This window comes from Vanellus vanellus (assembly GCF_965231255.1).
Source record: "Vanellus vanellus genome assembly, chromosome: 3".
Taxonomy (NCBI): domain Eukaryota; kingdom Metazoa; phylum Chordata; class Aves; order Charadriiformes; family Charadriidae; genus Vanellus; species Vanellus vanellus.
This window is the reverse complement of record NC_138907.1, coordinates 6,447,510-6,469,204: the sequence shown is the minus strand read 5'-3', so window position 1 is coordinate 6,469,204 and position 21,695 is coordinate 6,447,510. Positions and strand designations below refer to the sequence as shown.

General features: G+C 41.3%; 1 long non-coding RNA gene across 1 annotated transcript in view; it reads right to left on the bottom strand.

Annotated features, from left to right (window-relative positions):
- LOC309669498 overlaps positions 1–18,274 on the bottom strand; it is a 110,107-nt gene extending 91,833 nt beyond the window's left edge. The window contains exons 1-2 of the long non-coding RNA XR_014268915.1: positions 18,252–18,274; positions 6,028–6,105 (exon numbers count right to left, since the gene is read on the bottom strand). This is a non-coding gene — a long non-coding RNA (uncharacterized lncRNA). The remainder of the gene's footprint in view (positions 1–6,027; positions 6,106–18,251) is intronic.
- Between the last annotated feature and the right edge of the window lie 3,421 nt (positions 18,275–21,695).

The window sequence follows — 21,695 nt, the reverse complement described above, 5'->3', positions numbered from 1 at the left end:
GTAAATGTTAAAATAATCCCTTATGTGGAGAGATATGCACTATCTTTTCTCGTTCAATTAATGATATTTACAATCCCAGTTCTGCAAAGGGTCTATTTAATTAGATTTTTTTTTTCCCCTTTTACATGCCAGAGAGAGAAGTGTGAATACATGTTTAATGATGCACTTCTTGGATATTTTCAGCAGTGAGATGCATCATTGAGTAACTTTGCTCTTGAATAAATTAAGACAAACAGTTGGGGTTTGGTGCAGGTAATTTTAAGCCTAGTACTATTAAATATTGCATTCTTCTCATTAAATTATTAGGTATATTTTAAATATTGATATATTAACTTCAGCCTTTATTGTGTGCTAATCAAATGTACTGTAAAACCTATACAGATGTAATGAAAAGATCTTCGACCCATAGGGCTGTCCAAATATTGACCCAATTGTTTTAAAGCCCCAATTCAAAACAGACACAACTCTCTTAAATAACACAGCCAAAATCCCTAGCAGCTGAAAAAGTGCCACATCATCTTCCATTTGGATGAGGGCAATGGGATTACCACAGAATTTACAAACATGCTGAAGCCAAGCCTAATCCTACAGAATCCTATCTACAGCCCTCAGGCTCCACTTTACACATTCACTCTGTGGTCCGTGGTGGTTTTTCAGACCCAAAGAAACTCACGGTCACTTCAGGATGCAAGAGGGAAAAGGACCTTCCAAGTCAGAAAAATCCTCTCCTCCTTTATCATAAGGAACTGCTTCATGCAGTCTTATGAAGTGAGAAAGCTCCAGCTCAAGGTACAGTATTATTGCTACAGGCTCTTGTAGCAAGCTCATATTCTGTGGCTGAGCTACAGCATATTAGTACAAGTTCTATCAGCGATGTTCACACATAAAAAAGCAGGCCTATTCCTGTAAAAGGAGAAACCATCCCTGCTCCTTCCCTGTTACTAAAAAGCTGTACAGATTGAGTCTCTCTGCCTTTAGATATCCTCAGCCTGTCAGTCAGAGCTGGAAGAAATAGCTGTCTGTAGGTACTTTTGTACCACTGTGGTCTCAGCAACCCACCTGCTCTCAAATACATTTAAAAGCTTGAGGTATGAATCATGCAAGCTGGCCTCTGAAGCAGGGACTCCTTGCTAAACCATTCGGTCGGGCTGTGCTACTGCTCTATTGGCATCTGGCAGAGCAGGGAAGCTTCAGCTGGACATCCCCTCCTACAGGGTATCACCTCAGCACTTGCAGTAGTTTCCCAATGCAAGCTTCCTTTGGACAAATGGGATCATCACCTGTTCACAACAGCATTTCTGCAGAAGGCATCAGAAATCACTGTTGACTCCCCAGGACTGGACGCTTATGTTTAGTTTCATGACACAGACTGTTAGCTGATCTCTTTTCATGGTGCTGTGGATGAGACTGGGTCTGCATTCTCTGTTTTCAGCATGCTGCCATGCCAGTGTGGTAACCTAGCTTTAAAAATAGAGGAATAAATCACTATGTGCTAGGAGATGAAGACAACAGCATATTATACCATCCTCAGACTTTTAAAAACCTAAATGGCTCCACCATAAAAGCAATTAGGTGCTTTCCTCCTTTTACTCCTTTTCTTCAGCAGTGTCAGAACTGCACTGAGTAATGGCTAAGTGTTTTCTCCTAGCCTCCATTTGATTGTGTAACAAATTCCAGATAAAGGATGAAAGAATAATAATGCACAAGCTGTCTGGCAATACATATTTCTTCTCCTACTCTGCCTATGCATCCGTTGATATATTTACTCATAGACAGAAGTCACAGTCTTTCTCTGGCTTTGCTAGCTAGGCTAAACACACCAAATGCTTCCAGCCTCTTCTTATCTCCTGAGAAATGTTTTTTATTATCAGTTCTTTTTATTCTAGTAGACTTTCTCTTCACCTGGTTGAGTTTTGATTTATCTTTCTTCAACACTCATGACCAGAATAAGAAAAAGTGAAAGAAATGCCATTCCCTTTTTAAAAAAAAAAAAAAAAAAAAAAAAAAAAAAGTAGTGAGGAATTGAGAGATGTTTTAGTCAGGTCATAAAAATACAGCAATGCAATGAATATTGTCCGATTTTGCTATAGTTAAGAAACATTACAGAAACAATAAGATATGTAACAGACGCTAGCTTGTCACATTAATTATTTTTTCTTTTTTAAAACCCATGTTGAGAATCATTCAAGTAATAATATGAAATCAGACAGCACACTGCATACAAATGAAGCAAATATTCCAGAACCTTCAGCAACAGAAGAATTTCATACTAAAAAAATACCATTAAAACCAGAAAGCTGGCCTGCCATCTGTTTAAAACAAAAAGTTTTAAGTTTCCTTGTTGTTATCACAAAATAGCAAAATGCTATGTATGACTTTATTTTGGAGGATTATCTTTACTGATGACAGCAAAATATACTTAAATATGCAAATACACAGTATGCATGTCAAACTGCAGGATACCACATTATTATTACCAAATTGCAAGATCAGAGCTTAAATTAACTTGCTTAACAGACCTTCATTGCAACTATAACCACACTAGGATGGGCAGCGAAGGTGAACCTAGCACATAAAAACCAAAGAGAAACAGCACATGGTCAGAAGAACCTGGATGCATTTTCGTCATAGGCTACTGTTTAATCTGCTGATAAAGTCATTTAAACAGAGAAGTCTGATCAACCACTTTTTAATATGGCTCTTGCTAATGTCCAAAAGCAGTCGTGCTGGACCTGGGTACCTAGCAGAACGCATCAAACACATCAAAGCCAGTCCAAACATAATTAAATGGTCAAATCACACAGAGGTATGAAGAAACGGCGAGGCACACGGATACTTATTTTGCACTGAAGGAGTCTTGAGCAATTAGTTTACTGTTTGTCTTGCCTGTAAGTTGTCAGATGGCCACTCTACTGCAAAGCAGGCTTCTGGGGGCTCTTTGCCTCTTCAGCTTGCCTTCTTTCCAAGTTCTGTTCAGCTCTTAGAAATAAATGCCGAGAGGATGGCTCCACTAAGCCTGGCTGCCACTGATATCTCATATCTCAACAATGGCCACCTTAAGTCTTCCACATGTGGTGTAACGTAAGTGGCATGAATCTGAAACTACAGACCCAGCATGATTTATTAGGAGCATATGGCTCCTGCAAGCATGAAATTTACTACTAACTTATCAGAAAGCTACAGGGGACAGCAAGTGAAGAGTCCAGCCATATATAAAATTTCTTGGTAAGAATGACTTTGGCAGTCTTTTTGACCCATCATCTGTTCGGCTCCAGCATTATCCAGACTCACCAATTAGGCTGCAAACCCAGAGAGGATTGCTGGTTCATGGAGACCTACAAGATGGGGTCAGTGACACTGATGGAGGGTTGCACTGAACATGCATCTTCACCAGGAATTTTGAGCTGACTGTACAAAGAGCAATCTAAAGGACTGTCCAGATACATGCTAGACACCAGATACCATATAAAGTTTTTCTTTATCTGCAACAGAGAAGAAACAGAAAAGGGAACAAGAACACAATACACAAAGCAACTCAACCAGCCAGAGAAAGCTGCAGAGCTACAACCACCAGTTGTCTAAGCTACATAAAAATTTAACACAAGGGGAGTGTTCTTTTATTATGGTTTTTTTATCCTCCCACTGATTTATGTAATTTTTATATAACTTTACTGATAAGGCAACAGCAACTAAAGGAGCCAGATTCCTAATTTAAAAGACATACCATTATCCAGGCAGTAATTTACTGCTTTGCACAGTGTCTGGCAAACAGGACAGTCAAATGGCTAGAAAGATGGCTGCAACTCATGCCTTGTCTCCATACCCATTTGTAGTCAGCTCCCAGGAAAACGTATCTGACCAAGGATGCTGGCATGCAGGCCTCTCCCAGTTCATCACTTTGTTTAGCAAGGCCTATCCCTCCATGCTCAGAAAATAAAAGGCCCTGGTTATGACAAAAGCAATTACTTAAAAAAATAATGGCTGGGGGGGGGAAAAGAGAAAGCAATCACATACATGATGTGTAGCACCCTGATATTATTTCTTCATGTAGTTCCACTATCATCACAGGACCACTTTACACAAAGAGAAAGAAATGAAGAGAATTTCCTATATAACCTCCTTTTTTAATATACCTGTAATTGCACAATAAACATGAACCCAACCATTCTCTGCAAAAGCAGAAAGTGGCATTTCCTTCCTGGTCTTTGCATTATCAGCACCCCAATAAAAATATATTTACTTTCTCTAAATAAATGCTGCTAGGATGGTGTTTAGAAACAAGCTTCACCTAGTTGTCATGAATTATTAACCAGAAAAAAAAAAACTCTTGTTGCCCTTTACAGAGGCTTGAATTGCAAGTTTAAAAATCAAACTGACACATGCGTCTCTTGTACAAATACCGAACCTTTTAAAAAATGCTCTGAGCATTATTCATGAAAAAATGTATTTATATGAGAACAATTCTATAAATAGCTATTCTTCACAGAACTGCTTCAAGACATTGTTTTTACAGACAACAGTAGGAAACTGAAGGAGGTCTTAGTGCCAAACATATTAAAAAGTGAAATAAACTCTCCAATCAACTCTGGGTTTCCATTTATTATTACAAAGTTTGCTGTTATTTTTCAACTTATACAATTCGTTTATGCATGGAAGGAACAAACCAGAAGACTGCACTGTGTTCTGGCATAGCTACTGGGTTGCTGTAAATCAGTCATAGCCTTCAACTTCCGAGGGAATTCACTTTGCTTCTTCGGACAGTAATTTAACAATTCCGGACTGTCAACAGATGAACCCACTATTAACCACCACCTTGTACAAGCACAAGCAAAGTAAGACAAGATTTTTATTATAACTCCATGATATGATTTCCAAATACACTGACTCAAAACTGTGCTCTATCTCCTCTAAAAATCAAACACAGGAAGATAAATATGATCTAATGTCAACAGCAAATTGCCTGTACAGTCTGCAACTTTAATGGTTGCTACCTTCTCAAGCAATTTTTGAACCGGTATCTAAACATAAAATCAACAGGAACTCCTGAAAAACAGCTACTCAACTGGTTAACCAGGTTTCCATAGCCAGAATACTACAAGTATGTATTTAGTCATTTTGGCGTATTCTCCAACACAAGGCCAAAGCTCAAGCACTACCAAGTTCTAACAATTTTCACCAGGGAACCAGTACAAGCACTTACTTCATAAGTACTTGAAAAATCATCTGTAAAAAAGGAACACATTCAGCTCATAGTTTAGATGCTATTTTGCTATATTAATTGCAACAATAATTTGCTACTACACGTCTGATAAGCTGTATGTAACAAGCTGCATCCAATTGCCCAGGGTACTGATACTCTTTCACCCTGATGCAGCTCCAGAGTCTCCAACAGCTGGAAAGATGACAGTTTTGATTTCATGGGGTGACACGGATGTGAAAGTGGAGTAACACAGCGATGAATCAGGCGATGAGCTTTCCCAACAGCTCCCCAGCCATAGGAGTGATCTAAGCATACCGGAATGTTTTTTAAAGAAAGTAAGTGTCCAGCGAGGATTAGTAAGAACTTAGTGACGTGGCCCACCAGGCATGGCCAGGGAGCACACAGCAGTTCAGGAGGAAGAATTCAAAGGGAGCTCTGGCCTTTGGGAATTCTGGGTCTGCCATGCACCACAGCCAAAATCCTCAGCGTATGGGAGGCAAGACAGAGAAACCACAAGCCAACTATGAACAACAACAGCATCCCATATTGATCCTTGACTGTAAACCAGAAGAATTATACACCTCACTGGCCATAAGATCATTAAGATTGCTGGAAATTACGAAGTCTTCCATTCATCTCTCCAAGTTTTGTGCACAAAGGATGAGCCACAGGCCTGTTGTATTTTCTCCCCACAAGAGCAGAGGAACGTATGCTGATGTAATGCTTGCCTGCCGTGCCAGGACTGGCATGCAACACCTCCTGACTCCTGCCCATCAAACCACAGTAAACAGAAAGAACCACTCTGGAGCAGGAACCTTTTCTCTTACCTTATTTTGATCTGTCCAGTAAAAGAAAAATCCCTGTGGATCTGTTCTGAGAATGATTGGAGTCACAACAGTGGAGTCCTGGAAGAAAAAAAAAAAGACAAAAAATCCGTGTCAGCATACAGAACACATAATTACGCACTAGCTGCTCTGCCACACATATTAATGAACTGCACATCCAGAAATTACCCTGAAGGTATCACTAGCAAGATGTCACTAAAAGAATTTAGTACCACCTGCCTAATCTCCGTTTTTTTGACATAACGTATTCCCATTACTGAGAAAACAGCACTAAATAACTCCAGACTTGTCAACACATGGAGATACTCCAGAAAAGCTGGACGTAGGTGAAGTTAAACAGACATAACACACTAACTGTCAAACTAGAGCCCACATAGTAAAGTATTATAGTTCTCAGAAGTCCACTGCTCACCTTGATGCAAATTAACCTTCAGATATAGGCATGAGCTGATTGCCTATAAGCTTTACTTTAACATATGAAGACTGAATTTCCCTAGAAAACCTGGAATAGAATCCACCACATTAAGACTTCTGTCAATTACTTTCCATTAGTGTTTTTCTATTTTTTCTACAATCCAACTATGAAGATTTTAGTAATGGGAGTATATACATTCCACCCCACCTCCAAATCAGCTGACAATTTGTCTACTCTGGTAACATCCGTAGCTCAGGTCATTTAAAACCAAGCACATTTACAAGTACAGCAGCCTGGTTTCCTACATATTCATGTATTCTAACTGACAGCAGGTATCTGACTCGGGAGATGCAAGCTCTAACCAAAGTCTTTCCTGAGGGTGGGAGTTCATGACATCTCTCACCCATCGGGATTCCCTGGTGCTTAACAATAACTGATATCAGTGCAGCCTGGTCCTAATAGGATTCCTCCTAAAGTTGGTGGAAGTGACATTATCATAAATAAATAAACACTAACTTATGCAAGTGCCATTTCCAAGGCAAGATAACACTTGTCTATGTTATGCCACGAGTACAGTCCTTTGTGACAGAGTACTGAACTCCCAGCTATGGGCATTCGCAAAACAGGGAAGTTGAATTATTCCCAGGTTACAGCTGGAAAAAATGAGACCCAAAGAAGCTAAGTGACAGGCCCAGCACCAGTCACAAGCCTGCGAGAGTACAAGTAGAAGAATAAAATGGAGTCAAGCGTGAAGCTTGTTTTTATCTCAGTATAAGAGAAATACAAATAGAAGAGCAAGTCCTACAATAAGAAAAAATACAAGATCAAACCCTTTATTGAGCATAAAAGTCCTCTTTATAACTGGAAAATCTGGGCTGTGCATTAACTATGCCACAGGTACACTGACACTCAAATGGGTGCCAAGTGAGCTTTTGGAAGCTGGGAACAAGTGTGGCTGTACCAATGCCAGGTGGTGCAATGGGAATGTCCCAGCTGGGATCAGAGCTAGTCCACAAAGCACCACTGAACATTTTCCTCATTATAAGAACACAGCATTGTACACACTCTCCCTAAGAGAATGGACATCCAGAATTTGTACCATCTATTTTTTTAATCTGTTTCTCCATAGTTCCTAGTTATCTTGTACACCTAGGAGTAGGGTACTGTTTGAGTATAACAGGCAAATTTATTTTTAAAAAAATGCCAAGTCCTGAAGAGATGCTGACTTGTTGTCTATATCACACAACAGTGTTCCCAAACCTCTGCCTCTTGAAAAGAAAAACACCCCTGCCATGGAGATATAACTCTCCTTTTTTAGCCCATTTCATTATGTTCCATGCAGCCTGTCTGTACATATGCAAAATGAGGAAAGAAAAAGACTAAGTGTCCTGCCTTCCGAGGAGATATACACAGCTTCAGGGGGGGGAAGAGAAGGAAATGATGGGAAACAAATAGGCATGAAGCAACTATGTCTAGGATTAATCAATTTTGCTGGTTAATCACTTCAAATCAGTTGCTTCAACCCAAAAGCTGTTTGGATTTGTCTGTGCTGATGACATACAGCTGTCAAAGTAACACTTTTGTAGATGTAAGCTGTAAAATGTTGACTATAATCAGACTCAAAAAAGTGGAAAATGGGGGGAAAAAGCCTTCAATAGCTATTAAGTGACATAAAGGAAACCGCATCATGTCAGGGATAATGATGAGTCTTAATTTAAGGTCCTCTATGCTCGAGGAATTTTGTTTGATGTTGTTTTGTTTTAAATCATAATAAGGCAATTGTGCATTATGCATCTTTTCTAAATTAACTACACTATTCTGACATTAAGCATAGCACAATTATATACTGATGAACATAAGAACCCCACGCTGTCATGCTTGTATACAAACACAGGATCTAAGAATAACTTTGTACACATGTCTTAGGAACTCTTCCACACCATTAACAGCAGCAATAAAAGTCAAGTGCACAATGTTTTATGTATTCTACAAGCTAGCTATAACTCTTGTAAGTCCCTGCCACCAAAAGCCACATTCCTTAGTTCTGGGTTTCAGGAAATGGAAATAAACTTCTCTAGTCAGCTCTGCAAGTCCTGCTCCCCACTCCACATCAACAGAGTCCTCTGTTATATGGAACAGGTCTGTTGCTTTTACACTGCTCTGCAATCAGTGCAAGCAACGATTGAAAAGATACATGAAAAACCCTTTATACAGTACAAAAGCAGCGGCAGTTCAAGGCTCTGAAATAGAAACTTGTTTCAAATGACAATTGTCTGGTACATTTATTTACAAAATCTATTGTACTATATGGAAATAACTGGTTCATTATCCAACATACAGTCATTCAGGAGAGTATCCTGAAGCCCATTAATTCAATTTCCTCACCTATCTCTTAAGTTTCCAGAACTGATTCACCAACCATACACAACTCTGAAGACGAGGGTGGCAGTCAGGACATAATAAAGGGGAAAAAAACAAACAACCCAACAACCAAAACCCCACAAACAAAACTTGAAGGACAAACAAATAGGGAGCAGACCTTTATTTCTTCCCTAACCCACTCAGCTCTAGAATGTGAGAATAAAGTGGGGCAGGGAGAAGGTCAGTGTTTTCCATCTCTAAAGCCGATGGTTTTGGAAATTAACAACTACTTAGGTGTCTAGTAGGGGCACAGCTCTTATGATCCTCTGGATGTCAACAAAGCGAGCAGCCCTTTGGGTAAGAGCATCAGATTCTTGGGACGCTTCCATGTATATGAGCAAAGAAGGAGGAGGAGAATGACCAAGGCAAAAATCAGATGTGACCAGAAAGGGGAGAGGAAGAAGAGAAAGGCAGAGTGTCCCAGTCAATGATGGAAATATTTGTGGGTTATCAGTCTTTTTAAATGCCACCCGTGGGTGCTTGTGCCAAGCAGTGGTTGGTTTCTGACAGACTGCTATTGCAAATTCTTTGAATAGAAAGACTTGGAATGACCCTAACCTGGCAGTCCCAGTGTGCTACATATCGCACCAGTCTAAACTTAAGTGGATAATTTTTTTAAAGGGCTTTTCATTTCACCTTTAAAAGGCCCCCACCTTTTTATTTGTTGACTTGGGGCCAATACTCTACTTTCCTCCAATTTCACAGCCTCAAATGAGTAATGTGGTTGTTCTATACTTATTCCATTAAGTTGCCTCCTAATTGGCTGTACAACCTCAGACCCTGTATTAGCAATATTCTTTTATATTCTACTTTTAAACAAAAAGCTTTTGAATTTATGCCCACAAAGTGCCACAGAGAACTCTGGGAACCTTACCAACCAGGCACAGCAGAGCATAGGCATAAAAGATCAACTGACAAAACCATATTTAAGTACCTGCCAGGTAACCGTTTCAAGGTCTGATTTTAAGTGTGGGTCCCCTAGACTACATCTAACATCAGTGAGCCAAAAGTGCTACCTCCATTTTAATATTACTGACCAATAAAGATTATCATACAAAGCCAAATAGTGAAGAGCATGGAAACCTTAGTTTAGTTCCTTTTTAACTATATGCCCATGTTTCCTAGTCCTCAGAGCACCCCTACAACCGGCTATGCATCCAGCTGTGAGGGACAGAGCCTTCTACCCTACTCCTCAACCATGACCGGTAAGACCTGAAGAGACATGAGGTGGGAAAGAACGGCTACATAAGGGTGCACCGCTCTGCCACCTATGTCCTGGGCTTTGGTCCTTGCTCCCAGAGCTCTCTGTACTTTATTCGTTACGTATTAAGGGAAGGGTGTAACACTATTACCACTGTGTTTTGTGCCAAGCACAGCTCAGTGTTAAAATGATCAGAGAATGTCACAGGCTGGCACTAGTGTGTCTGCAATGCAAGTATCAGGTCAATCCTGCATAGATGAAAAGTTCCTAAAGGATCTTAAAAGTACCTACAGGGGAATGAAAATCTACACGTACCTTGTCAACTAGCAAGACCATGAGTCAGATGAGTATGTGTTTTAATAAATCATATATAGATAATGATGATGTTTCTAAGAAACAGTTGCAGTCAAAATTCACATCAACAGATTTTAGGAAGAAAAGCAGACCAGTCTTTATCTTCAGCTCTTACAACAGATGGGGCTCACGGCACTGCCTTATTAAGCCAGACCGTTGTTTCCCGGTTTTGCCTCAGATTTTTAGAGACATCGAACATTCCCAAATATAACCTGAAAACTTTTACAGACATCATTATTTCATTTGCTTGAAGCTTCTCCTGGAAAGTTTCTGCCAAACCTTCCAAACACAAAGTTAAGAAATACAGGTTGTTTCTAGCAGAGGCAAAATATTCTGCAACTTTTCTTTCACTTTGGTGAAAGGGCTTTAACTCTGCTTGAGCAAGGGTGTAAGGCTGCAGCAAAGGTGTGGGGAAGAGTCCCTGCAAAGACTTTTCTTGCCAGAGGGATTACAGGCTTGGAGGAGTGGAGAAGGAGCTAAGAAGGGATAGCAAAACCACAGTTTACACATGGTCAGCAGATATATCAGCTGTTAAATTCCATAATACACAGGGTGTACCCAGACTGGAACTAAGCAGGATTACCCAAATAATTAGCACTATGCATTTCTTTAGGCTGACAGCTGAACTATGAGTGAGAGGGAGAGAGTACAGAATCACAGAATGGTCAAGGTTGGAAGGGACCTCTCGAGATCATCTAGTCCAAGCCCCCTGCCAGTGCAGGTTCACCTACAGCAGGTTGCACAGGATGGCGTCCAGGCTGGTTTTGAATGTCTCCAGGTCAGAGACTCCACCACCTCTCTGGGCAGCCTGTTCCAGTGCTCTGCCACGCTCAAAGTAAAGAAGTCTTCTCCTCACATTTAGATGGAACTTCCTATGCTTGAGTTTGTGCCTGTTACCTCTTGTTCTATCACTGGGAACCACTAAAAAAAACACACTGTTCCCATCTACCTGGCACCCTCCCTTTAAGTATTTATAAGTATTGATAAGATCCCCCCCCTTCAGTCTTCTCCAGACTAAAGAGACCCAATTCCCTCAGCCTTTCAAAAAGGCAAAAAAACATCCCCTGGTTTTGCAGTGAACCCTTGAAATAATCTAGAAAGGATAAAGATGCCCTTTTTTACTGAGGGCAGAAGAACCAGATCTGCTATGTAAAGGAACAGATTATAAGAAGGAAATTTTGGCGAAGGTAAAATGAGTGCTGGAGGTTGGAAGCAGGACAAAAAAAAAAAATAAAATATCAAAACTGGAATTGAGTTCACAGGACCCATAAAATGAAATCCCACTTGTTCAATAGGAACATGTAGGAAAATATTCTTCATTATTAGAGTCGTTAAACCCTTGAGAAACTTTGGTGATGGCACCACAGGACAGAAGTCATCATTCTGCTAATTAAAGACTAACTTCCTGCAAGTTTAAAAGAGCTACCTTGAGCAGGATTTTTTTCTCAGAAGCAGACTACCCTGTCTCGTTTCTCAAGATGGTCATAGTCTTGGGCTAATTATAGCCTTACCACATGTAGTCTCAATTTGTCTGCATGACTGCAACATCTACAACAAATAAGGAAAGTATGCAGTCAAGAAAGAAGGAATAAAGGGAGAACTTTATAGCAAAAGTAGCCAAATGCCAACCAGGAAGATTTTATCTCTGCCAAAGAGTTCTTATGTGATGCTGTGCAAATCATTTAAACCAGTCTGTTCATGGGCATAAATGCCGTATTCTGATTTTGAGGGAATATTGGAATTGTATTTCCACATTTCATTTTCTAATTTTTAGAGATGCTGAGCCTAAATTCATATGAAGTCACTGGGGAGGCATTCTGAACATCTGACTGCATGGTGCTACACATTCTGAAAATTAGGTCCAAGGTATCTAATCACAGATTAAAAATTAGTAGTTTTTTATGTTGGTCTCTTTTTTTGGATGTACAACAGTACATTTGGGAACAGATTTTGTCATCTAATGGGTCTTGTGAAAACAAAGTAAAGAGTGCTTATGAAACATTTACAATAGATAAAAGACTCCATAATAATTAGTTAACTCCATTTCACTACAGCCTTTGCTAAGAAAGAGGTCTTGAGCATTCAAACATTTAAGTCAAGAAAGCACGCACTGCACAGCTCAAATTCACTGTTAGCTTTCCTTTCACAAAGAATTCCTCATTTACTTGTTTTACAGTTTTCAGTTTCCCTAGTATCTACCAACACTACAAAGGGCTTAGCGCTACAATAACACAGATGTTATCTGCGACTTGAACATGTAAAGTCTTCACCAACCTTCCAACACAGGCATCTAACCATTCTGCAGAAGATCCAAATCTTCCCCCCTCAAGCTAAAGTTAGCAAGAGCTTTCCAATGGAGTTAACCAAGTTCAAGCTTTCCCCTTTACTAATGTTAACCATTGAGAAATTTTAAACTCAATCTGAATACTCTCCCATGTTGCAAAAGGCCAAACCCACAATTTCTACACATTTCGGTAAAATATTTTTACGTAGCACAGAGCTAACACTAGTTTACTACATAAAGATTAGCAACAAAGAAAGAAAAAAAAGCAAAAACTCTAGAATATTGGACTAACTTCTTCCCTCCAGACTGAAAACATTCAGAAAAAATAAACTCTTAAGTTTACTGCTTTAGTTTTATATGCATAAAACAATGGCTGTTCATTTTTCACGGCCTCAGTAACGTACTGTAGTGACAGACTTGTGTAGAGTTAAAAATAAAAACAAAAAATAAAGGCAGAAAAAAGCAAGCTACTTAAGCATCAACATCTTAAAATCACTTCTGAAAATTTCCAGGTTTTTTCTTTGGTTGATCACAGTTTATCCCTAATAATGATACTTTGATTTTATATTTACTTGTAAGGTTAAAGGGGATGTATCTCATACTCTTGTTAATCTTCTTTAAAAGATTCTAAACAAAGAAGCCCAAAAACTTTACATAGCACTCACCATCTGAACTCAAAAATGTTTTCTGAAGAAGTGCTCTAAGAGAAAGGCATTAAAATAGAACTTAAAAGACCTAGGTTCATTTTTGCTGCTCACTGGAATACCTGGTGAAGCACTGTAGCCACTAAACAATGATCCCTATCAGGAGGTTTGTTTCAGTAACTAAATATTTAGGAAAAAAAAATACAGTCATAAAATCAGAATCATGTCCCTCAATTTAGGTAGAGTTACATTAACTTACTGATATAGTTAACTTCCAAGTAAAAGTAAATAGTGTAAGCCACAGAGAGACCAGTCAAATTCTTTACGCAAAGTACATATTATCACTAGGGAAGATAAGAAAGCCTTTAAGCAAGAACTGAAAACAAATCTATTTTTGAATATACACCATCATATTAACTTGCTTCAGTGTGCCAATTACTGCTCCTAGAAAACATCAGTTCAGCTGTGCTCTAGCTGCTGAGCTATTTGTTAACTCAATTATGTCCATCTTGTTCCCACTACAGGCCAGAGAAAAATAAAGCAAAAAAGACAGCCAAGGCAGGTTTCAGACCCTTCAGACGTCAGATCGGTCCTGAGAGAAGTTGCCCTTTATACTTAGGTTTCATTAACTTTCTCAGCTAGCAACACATTCTGCTACACTAAGTTTAACCCCCTACAAAAAAAAAGCTTCACCTGTGGACTTCATTACATCCTTTTTCTTTATTTATTAAACTGTTATAATAGCTCTTCCTGATGAGTTTTAGAACTTGGGTTTCACTATAGCAGAGTGAATCAAGCCAGTTCTTTAAGCATTCCCTCTCTCTCACAGCTATTGCTTCTCTCTAGGAATAAGAGAGTGCATCTGTTCAAAGACCAGACCAGTACTTAAGAGAGTCAGTCTTTTCCCAGTAGCAAGGGAAAAGTGGTTATAAAGGCCAAACTGAAGGGAGCATAAAGAAACAGGACTTGAAGGAGCAAGTGCTCAGCTAACTGGCATCTTAAACCAGATATACACATGCATACATCCACACACACACACACACACAAAAAAACCAAAAACCAAAACCCACAAAAAAAAAAAAACCAACAAAAACCAAAAAAACACCTAAGCAACCAGTTACTTTTATCTTTCACCTATTCAAACATCAGCTATTTCTGTTCAATGCCTTGTGAATCCAATCTAAACATCAAGAACAAGAGTTAATTCTAAAATTTGTTTTCTGACCTGTAATAGTTACAGAATAAAACAGAAACAGCGTGAGGAAAAGTAAAGTAACAGGACAACAATCATCTGACTTTAGAGCTTTATACCCTGATCCAAAACGGAATTTATGAATAGACTCTATTAGGCATTGGATGGTGTAAGTGATATTACATCCAATCCTGATGCACAAGTTTGACTTGTCTTGCAAAGCCAGAACTTTTTAATTGATTCTAATGCTTCTACAATTTAGAAGCGAAGATGGTCCTCAGAGGAAATGGAGTCTCAAGCCTCCTGAGCTGCTTGCCTTCCACCTGCCTGTATGTGATCTTGAGTGGTTGACGTAACCTCTTCCTCTCCTCTTAGCAAAGCTCAGGCAAGGCATTTTTCTTTCTAACTAGATCATCACCGCACTGGGGAGGCGGGGGTGGGCACTGGGTGAGCTTGGTGTGTAACATGTAGCAGACATGTAGCTGCTGTTCCTCAGAGAGGAGGTCCATATAACAATAGCAGTACCACATCTGCTTATTAGCAACCTCAGAGTTAATAATTAGGCACAGCACTACTAGACGCTCAGGATGGGAAGTGGATTAGTTTGAAAGTCTATATCACTATGGCTTTTGTCAGACTGTTCTGCACACCACGCTGCAGCATCCTTCTAAAAAGCTGGCAAATACGTTCTCTAACAACTATTACTCTATACACCATGAAATTCCTTACACGCCTGTCGTGCTCTGGTTTCAATCCTTCCAGCGTTCCCATGTAAAAAAGACACTACTTTTCAGTGGTTTATAACGTAGCTGGAAAAATTTTGCTTTGAGCTGAAACTTGGTACAAGCCATAGAAATTCACCAAAACAGCTCTTTTGTTTTATGAAATGTGAAGCAAAATCAATTGAGCCATCTTTAAACTGCTAAACAAAACCGTAGGGAAGTGTACAACAAGGGTATGCCTTGGACAGGAACGAATGCTGCCCTAGTGCACAGGCGATGCAGAAGAACTGAACTCCCATTCTCACTCAAAAACTGTAAATAGAAAATGGTGTGTAATAAACATCAGTATGTGAGCCTCGTGTTTCTGAACAGCCCTGTTAACACAGCAGATCCAAAGTACTCATTATGGTCAATTCCATTTTACTGTTACATTTTGTAGTTTACTATTTCTCATTACAGCCTATTGTTTCACTGGAGAGTTTGTACATGCCTATCTACGTGACAGACCACAGAAGTTCAGATTAGTAATAATTTTTATCAATCATTTTTAAAAACCCTTCAAGCAGATTAATTTGATAGAAAACAAAGGCTCTGAAGTAGATATTGGCTACTCAATGGCAAACACTTTTCCAAGTCACCAAACATGCATTCACGTCTCAAGACCTTACAAGCCAGAGTACCAACGGAGATTCATTTCCCTTGAAATCTTTGATTTTGTGGGGCTTCCACTGGCAAGAAGAAATGCTACAGGCAAGATACGGGGACTGGGGAGCAGAAAATGCATTTATATACACACAACACATGGTCAAGAATGAGTTAATGCTACTATTCTTCATACACAGTGAGGCTCAATAAGCATCAACTTTCTCAAGGTTGCAGTGAAAGCACTCACTAAACACAACAGAACTCCTTCTCATCTCAGTCACACATTCCAGGTAATACCTATGTATAGCTGAGCAAAACCTTTAACCTGAAACGCATATCTCTTTTCCAGAATTTAGCTGTATTTTATTACTGCAGCCCTTCAGTTTACAAATGAAAAATCTTTTTTCCTATTACTCTATAGCAGACAGGATAGCCACCGAACATGTAGATAGCCTGTGCATGGATAACACCTCCTCCAAATTCTGTGTATGCAATACACTACTTGAGAAATAGCACTTAAACTAAGAATTTATGCTGTTGCCTAATTGCTTGGACTTTCAATCTGGAGACTTAAATCAGCGTTAACCTGGCCTCTCCATATACCTGCAGAAATTTCTTGGTAGCTTACCAAAAATAAAATAACAACTGCAGTGACAAGGCTTAGGTTATACTGCCTTTTCCCATACTAAGGAAAATATGAACCAAAGGAAAACATTTTCTCAGGCAAGTCATTCAAGCTTAGTTCCCATCTATCTTCCAAACATGAATAACCTGTGTCAAGCCCTGTTTACTACTGCAGACAAGGTCAGGTTGCTGAGCTTATTAAAAACCTAGTAGTGTATTATTGGAAATAAAATTTCACACGACAAGTTGTTCAGTTTTTTGGTGTTCTTAATGTTTCTCACAGGTCTGTAGAGGTCAGGCTCACACCTTTAGCTGCTGGACAGGCTGAACACAATGGCAAAACAGCAATATGTAACAAGACACGAACAGTTGTTAGACACATGAACTACTCCTTCTCCTTCTTTGTTGTCCCTCCAATTGTTGCTGTGGATGTCTTTAGCACAGCTGAATGCACAGAAAAAAATATCTGAGAGCTGCATTAAGGCTCTCAAGAGAAGTTATCCTCAACTATTCTCCTAACATTCAAACCACCTGCCTTCCTTCCCAACCACTCCTCTACCACAGCTTGAATCTCACTATGACCCTCTGTCTCTAGACACCATTCACAGACAGACTTTTTGGGGCACCCGCTCCTCCATGCGCAACTGAGACAAAAACATGCAGTTGTCGTATTGTAGGAGCAAGGCTAACAGAGGACTTGTTCTTTCTATTTTCCTTCTGTGCAGCACAGCGGACTTACTTTCGTGCTCTGAAGCAAGGAAAGCTAAACAGAGAAAGGCTTTCTCTGAAACAGTCACAGGCATAGACTACAAGTGAAGAAAAAAAACCCAGCTGCTAAACAGCTACCAACGGTGAAGTGAAAACCACACTCCTCTCCTATGTAAAGCAATTCAAGAGTAAAGGGTTGGGAAGCAGCAAGTGGCAAGGGGAAAGCAGATGCGATTTTGAGGCAAGTCTCATGCCCTAATGAGCCAAGACAAAAGAGTGCCTTCTGCGGAGAAAGGAAGATGAGTGGGGGTACCGAAACAGCAAGCCCTGGGAGAACACGTCCAACCCCACCAGAGACAGAGACACAACGGGAAGAGCAGGAGCCAGAAGGAAGGAGAGGAGCCGGGAGGAAGAAAGGGGAGATGGAACAAAAGATAGAGAACAGGTTGAAACAACTATGTTACGGCAACAGAGGTGACAACGTGCAAAATAAAACAAGGGCGGCAGGAGAGGAAGACGCTCGCGAAAGCAGCCAGCTCAACACAGCTCGCACCGCCCAAGCGAAGCGAGCCGGGAGAACCTCCGGAGAAAGTTTGCCCGGCAGACGGCCGGCGGTTTAACAACGCCTTTTGGATCGGCCCGGACCCCACACGGTGACCGCCCAGCCCGGCCGGGGACACCTATCGGCGGCTGCCGCCGCCACCGTCCCCGACCAGTCGCCAACTCCTCCGCCGCGGGACGGCCCCGGCGCCTCGCACCTGCCCTCCACCGCGGGCCAGGCGCGCACGGCACCCTGCGGGCCGGCCCGCCGCGGCTCCCCGCTGCCGCGCAGGGCAAGGCCGGGCAGGCGGCGTCCCCAACGTGCGTTGCCGAAGCCCTGCTGCCCGATCGATGCGCCCTGCGCGTTGCATAACCCCGCCGTGCCCCTGCCCCGCGTGGGGCTCGGCGAGGGGAAGCGGGGAGGAGGTGGTGGTGGTGGTGGGGGGAGCTACTCACATCGTCCCACTTGACGAATTTGATGCCTTTCTTCAGGGTGTCGGAGACGCAGACGGGCTTGAGCTGGAGAGCGTGCACCCCTGGCTGTGCCCCGGCCATTTGCACCGCATTGACGCGCTCTCCCCCGTAGCGGAGAAGCCGCCGAAGGCGGCCGCCTCAGCAGGGACGCCGGGGCGCCGGAAACAGCCCCAGGAGAGAGGCCGGCGGCCGCGTTCGGCTTGCTTGGAGCGGGCAGGGAAACGGCTGCCCAGGCGGGGAGGGCGACAGGCTTCACTGGCGCCCGAGGAGGGACCTGGCGCGGCAGCAGCCGGGGCGAGCCATGAAGCGGCACATCCTCTATATAGAGCCGGCTCGCCACGCACGCACACGCCCGCCCGCCCGCTCCCTCACACACACACACGCAGGGGCACGGAGCGAGCGGCGCTGCCCGCTCCAGCTCCCCTCCCCGCCCGCCCCTCCTCCCTCCACCGCCAGGCTCGGCCCCCGAGGTTCCCCCGCGCCGAGGTCAGCGCGCCGCGCTGGCGGCACTGCGGCGCCACCTGCCGGCGACCGCTGGAGCAGCACCCGCCGCGGGGCCGGACCTCGGGCTCCTCTCGGGAAGGGGAAGGGCCCCGGGCCGAGCTTCCCCCGCCGAGATCCGCTCGGCCGGGGGCCTCCCTCCCCCCCCCAGGCTCTCATCCCTTCCCCGAGCAGATAAAGCATCAGATGAGACAGGGCGTGAGATTTCAGTAGAGGTTTCCTTACGGTTTAGAGGCAGCGGGTAAAACTTCTACTATAGACAAAGCAAAAGATGTAGAAAGAACACCTTCGAAGCAAAGTTTAGTTTCAGAGGAACGATGTTTCCAAAAACTACTAGGGAAAAACAGATACAATCTGAGAGGGGAGATGTGGTTCTTTTTTAATTACACAGCTACAAACCCAGCATATTGGACTCCCAATTTGCTTTGTTAGCTACACAGTTATTAAAGCTTTTCCTCTGGGCCTCTTCCAGCTTCTTCCTCTGCGATAAGAAACTTCCCCTTGCCTTTAGCAGGAGCTGAATCTGCTCCTTTATGATAGTCTGTGCAGGCAGTGTTCACGTTCCAAGGCCAATTAATCCATTTAATCTGTTTTGTTTTTTTTTATTCTTATCAACCTTCCATGCAAATGCAGGTGTCACATCAGTCAGGATGAAAGTCTGCTCGCTCTCTCTCTCTGCTGTGCTTTAATTTCCGTTCATTTGCCATGACTTAAAGAAACAACAAATTCTGGGTAACTGGCACTGAAGTAAGTACAGGACTGCTCTACGATGGGGTAAGGGAGAGAGATTTTTCAGTACCATTTTCTGAACTGCCTTTTTGTCCCAGTATATAGTATATAAGAGACCAAAAATGAAGTAATAATATTAAAATCCCCCAGAAAATAAAAGCAAATAGCACTGAAGTTACAGTACTTATCCATGATCCCTTAAGCACTTGTATTCACAGCAGTATACCAAAACCAACTGTGGAAGGTGTAAAACTACCATGGATGGCGGCACCTCTGTGCCTTCTCAGCAAGTCCGCAATACATTTTCACTTGGCCTAGCCTTCTTTACAGCCTCTGTTAGGGAAAAATAATCACAATTCCTGATCATACCTCATTATTCCCAATAATACCATAGACTCCTGGAAATGCATTAGCCTGAACACGGAAAAGCTGATCGGGCTCTGGTACTGCTATCTGGGATTTCAGGTATGAAGTATTGTTTGGAGCAATTTTGTGGCTTTTCAGACTTAAGTATTTTAATGCAATGGTATTTGGCTGAAGAGAAACATGCCTTTTATATGGCAGATACCTAATGGATTTTGCATCAAAAGAAGGAAGAAGCACAAAAGGAAATGGCTCTATGACTGTGCCTTTTAAACAACGGTTCTGGAAAGTGCTTATGATTCAGCCTTTGCTGAAAGCCTGGGCTCAGTGAAATCAGTGGGAATTTTAGTTTCAATCCAGATAGCTAGATTATGGTTTATCACTATTGCTTAATTAGCATCTGCTCCAGCTAAGAATACATTTCTTGGTACGTAGTACATATTGTATGTCTAAATTCAAGCTTTCTTTTTCACAAAGCATGGGATCAGTGACCTGGAAACCAGCTACATTCAGCAGGATTGCTACACCCAGAGAGAGTATGAGTATCTTATCATTCGATGATTGGACCAAGTCTGGCAAAAGAAGAACCAGACACCTTTCTCCAAATGTGCAGATAGCTTCACTAAATATCTAAAGTATTATACATATTGTCTATTTCTTCTTGACTCAGCCCCTTTTAGTTGGAAATTGAAGATGTACTGTTAGAAATAAACTTGGCAGTGGGCTTATTCAGGTAGTTACTCAAAATTGCACATATCAGATATGATACATGCTGGTCATATTGCTGCAGGAACTGATTTCTGGATGTTTTCGGTTTTGTAGGTTCACAAATCTCAGCCTGGACAGCAAAATGTGTAAATAATACAAGTTATTTGAATTAATTTTTATATAACGTGCTTAGGTACTGCTCTGCCATTTCCAGGGGAAATAAACTGAATATGCAGTATGTTTTAGATTCATATGTGGAAATATATGTAGACAAATAGGAGGAAGGAGCAATAACTGATTTAGATAACAGATGACATTGATCAAAGTCAGGTCAAATGAAGATATGGCAAAAGCTATACTGAAAGACCATATCATGAGGTGATATGAGAAATGCAGTAAAAATAAACTTTACTCTTTTAAATTTGATTTCAGAGAAATATATATGAAATATCTCAGTGCCACTTGCTATCCCCACTTTATTGGTGTAAGTTTACATTTTTAAAAGAAACAGTGGTCTCAGCCTTGAAAATGCCTCAATGCAGTGGTGCACCTAACATACTAAGAGTTAAACATAAGGAGCAGTGTTTGCAGGATTTGGGATTGAAGATAAACTCAGCTTCACCAGAATTATATCTTCCTAATTGCATTTTAAGTTAGGCCAAATTATATATTAATTATCAGTGGGAGCAGAATTATTAAATTCTATGGAACAACTCTCCACAAAAGAAATTTTGAAAATTTGACCCTACCTTTCTGATAAAAGCTCAGTCATTCTGAGAAAAGCATCTTTCGAATAATGCAGACAGCAGAACTCAAATCTTCCCTATGACAGACGAGTGCCACAAAGCGTAGTGAAACTGCCTTGTGTGTGACTGTTGTGTTAAGAAACGAAACCTACTAAAAGAAGCAGTCCCAAGAGAGATCATCATTTTTTTTGGTCACTCATTTACTAAAAGAAATCACCTGTTAAATTAATATGCCCATAAACTCATGCCCAGTGGCTATTGAAATATATTTCTATTTCATTTGATCCCTTTACTAGATGTCATATGTAAATAACGTCAGCAGTCAGATATATCCTTTATCTTTATGAGTGAGACTGATAACTTATGTGGCACAGCCACT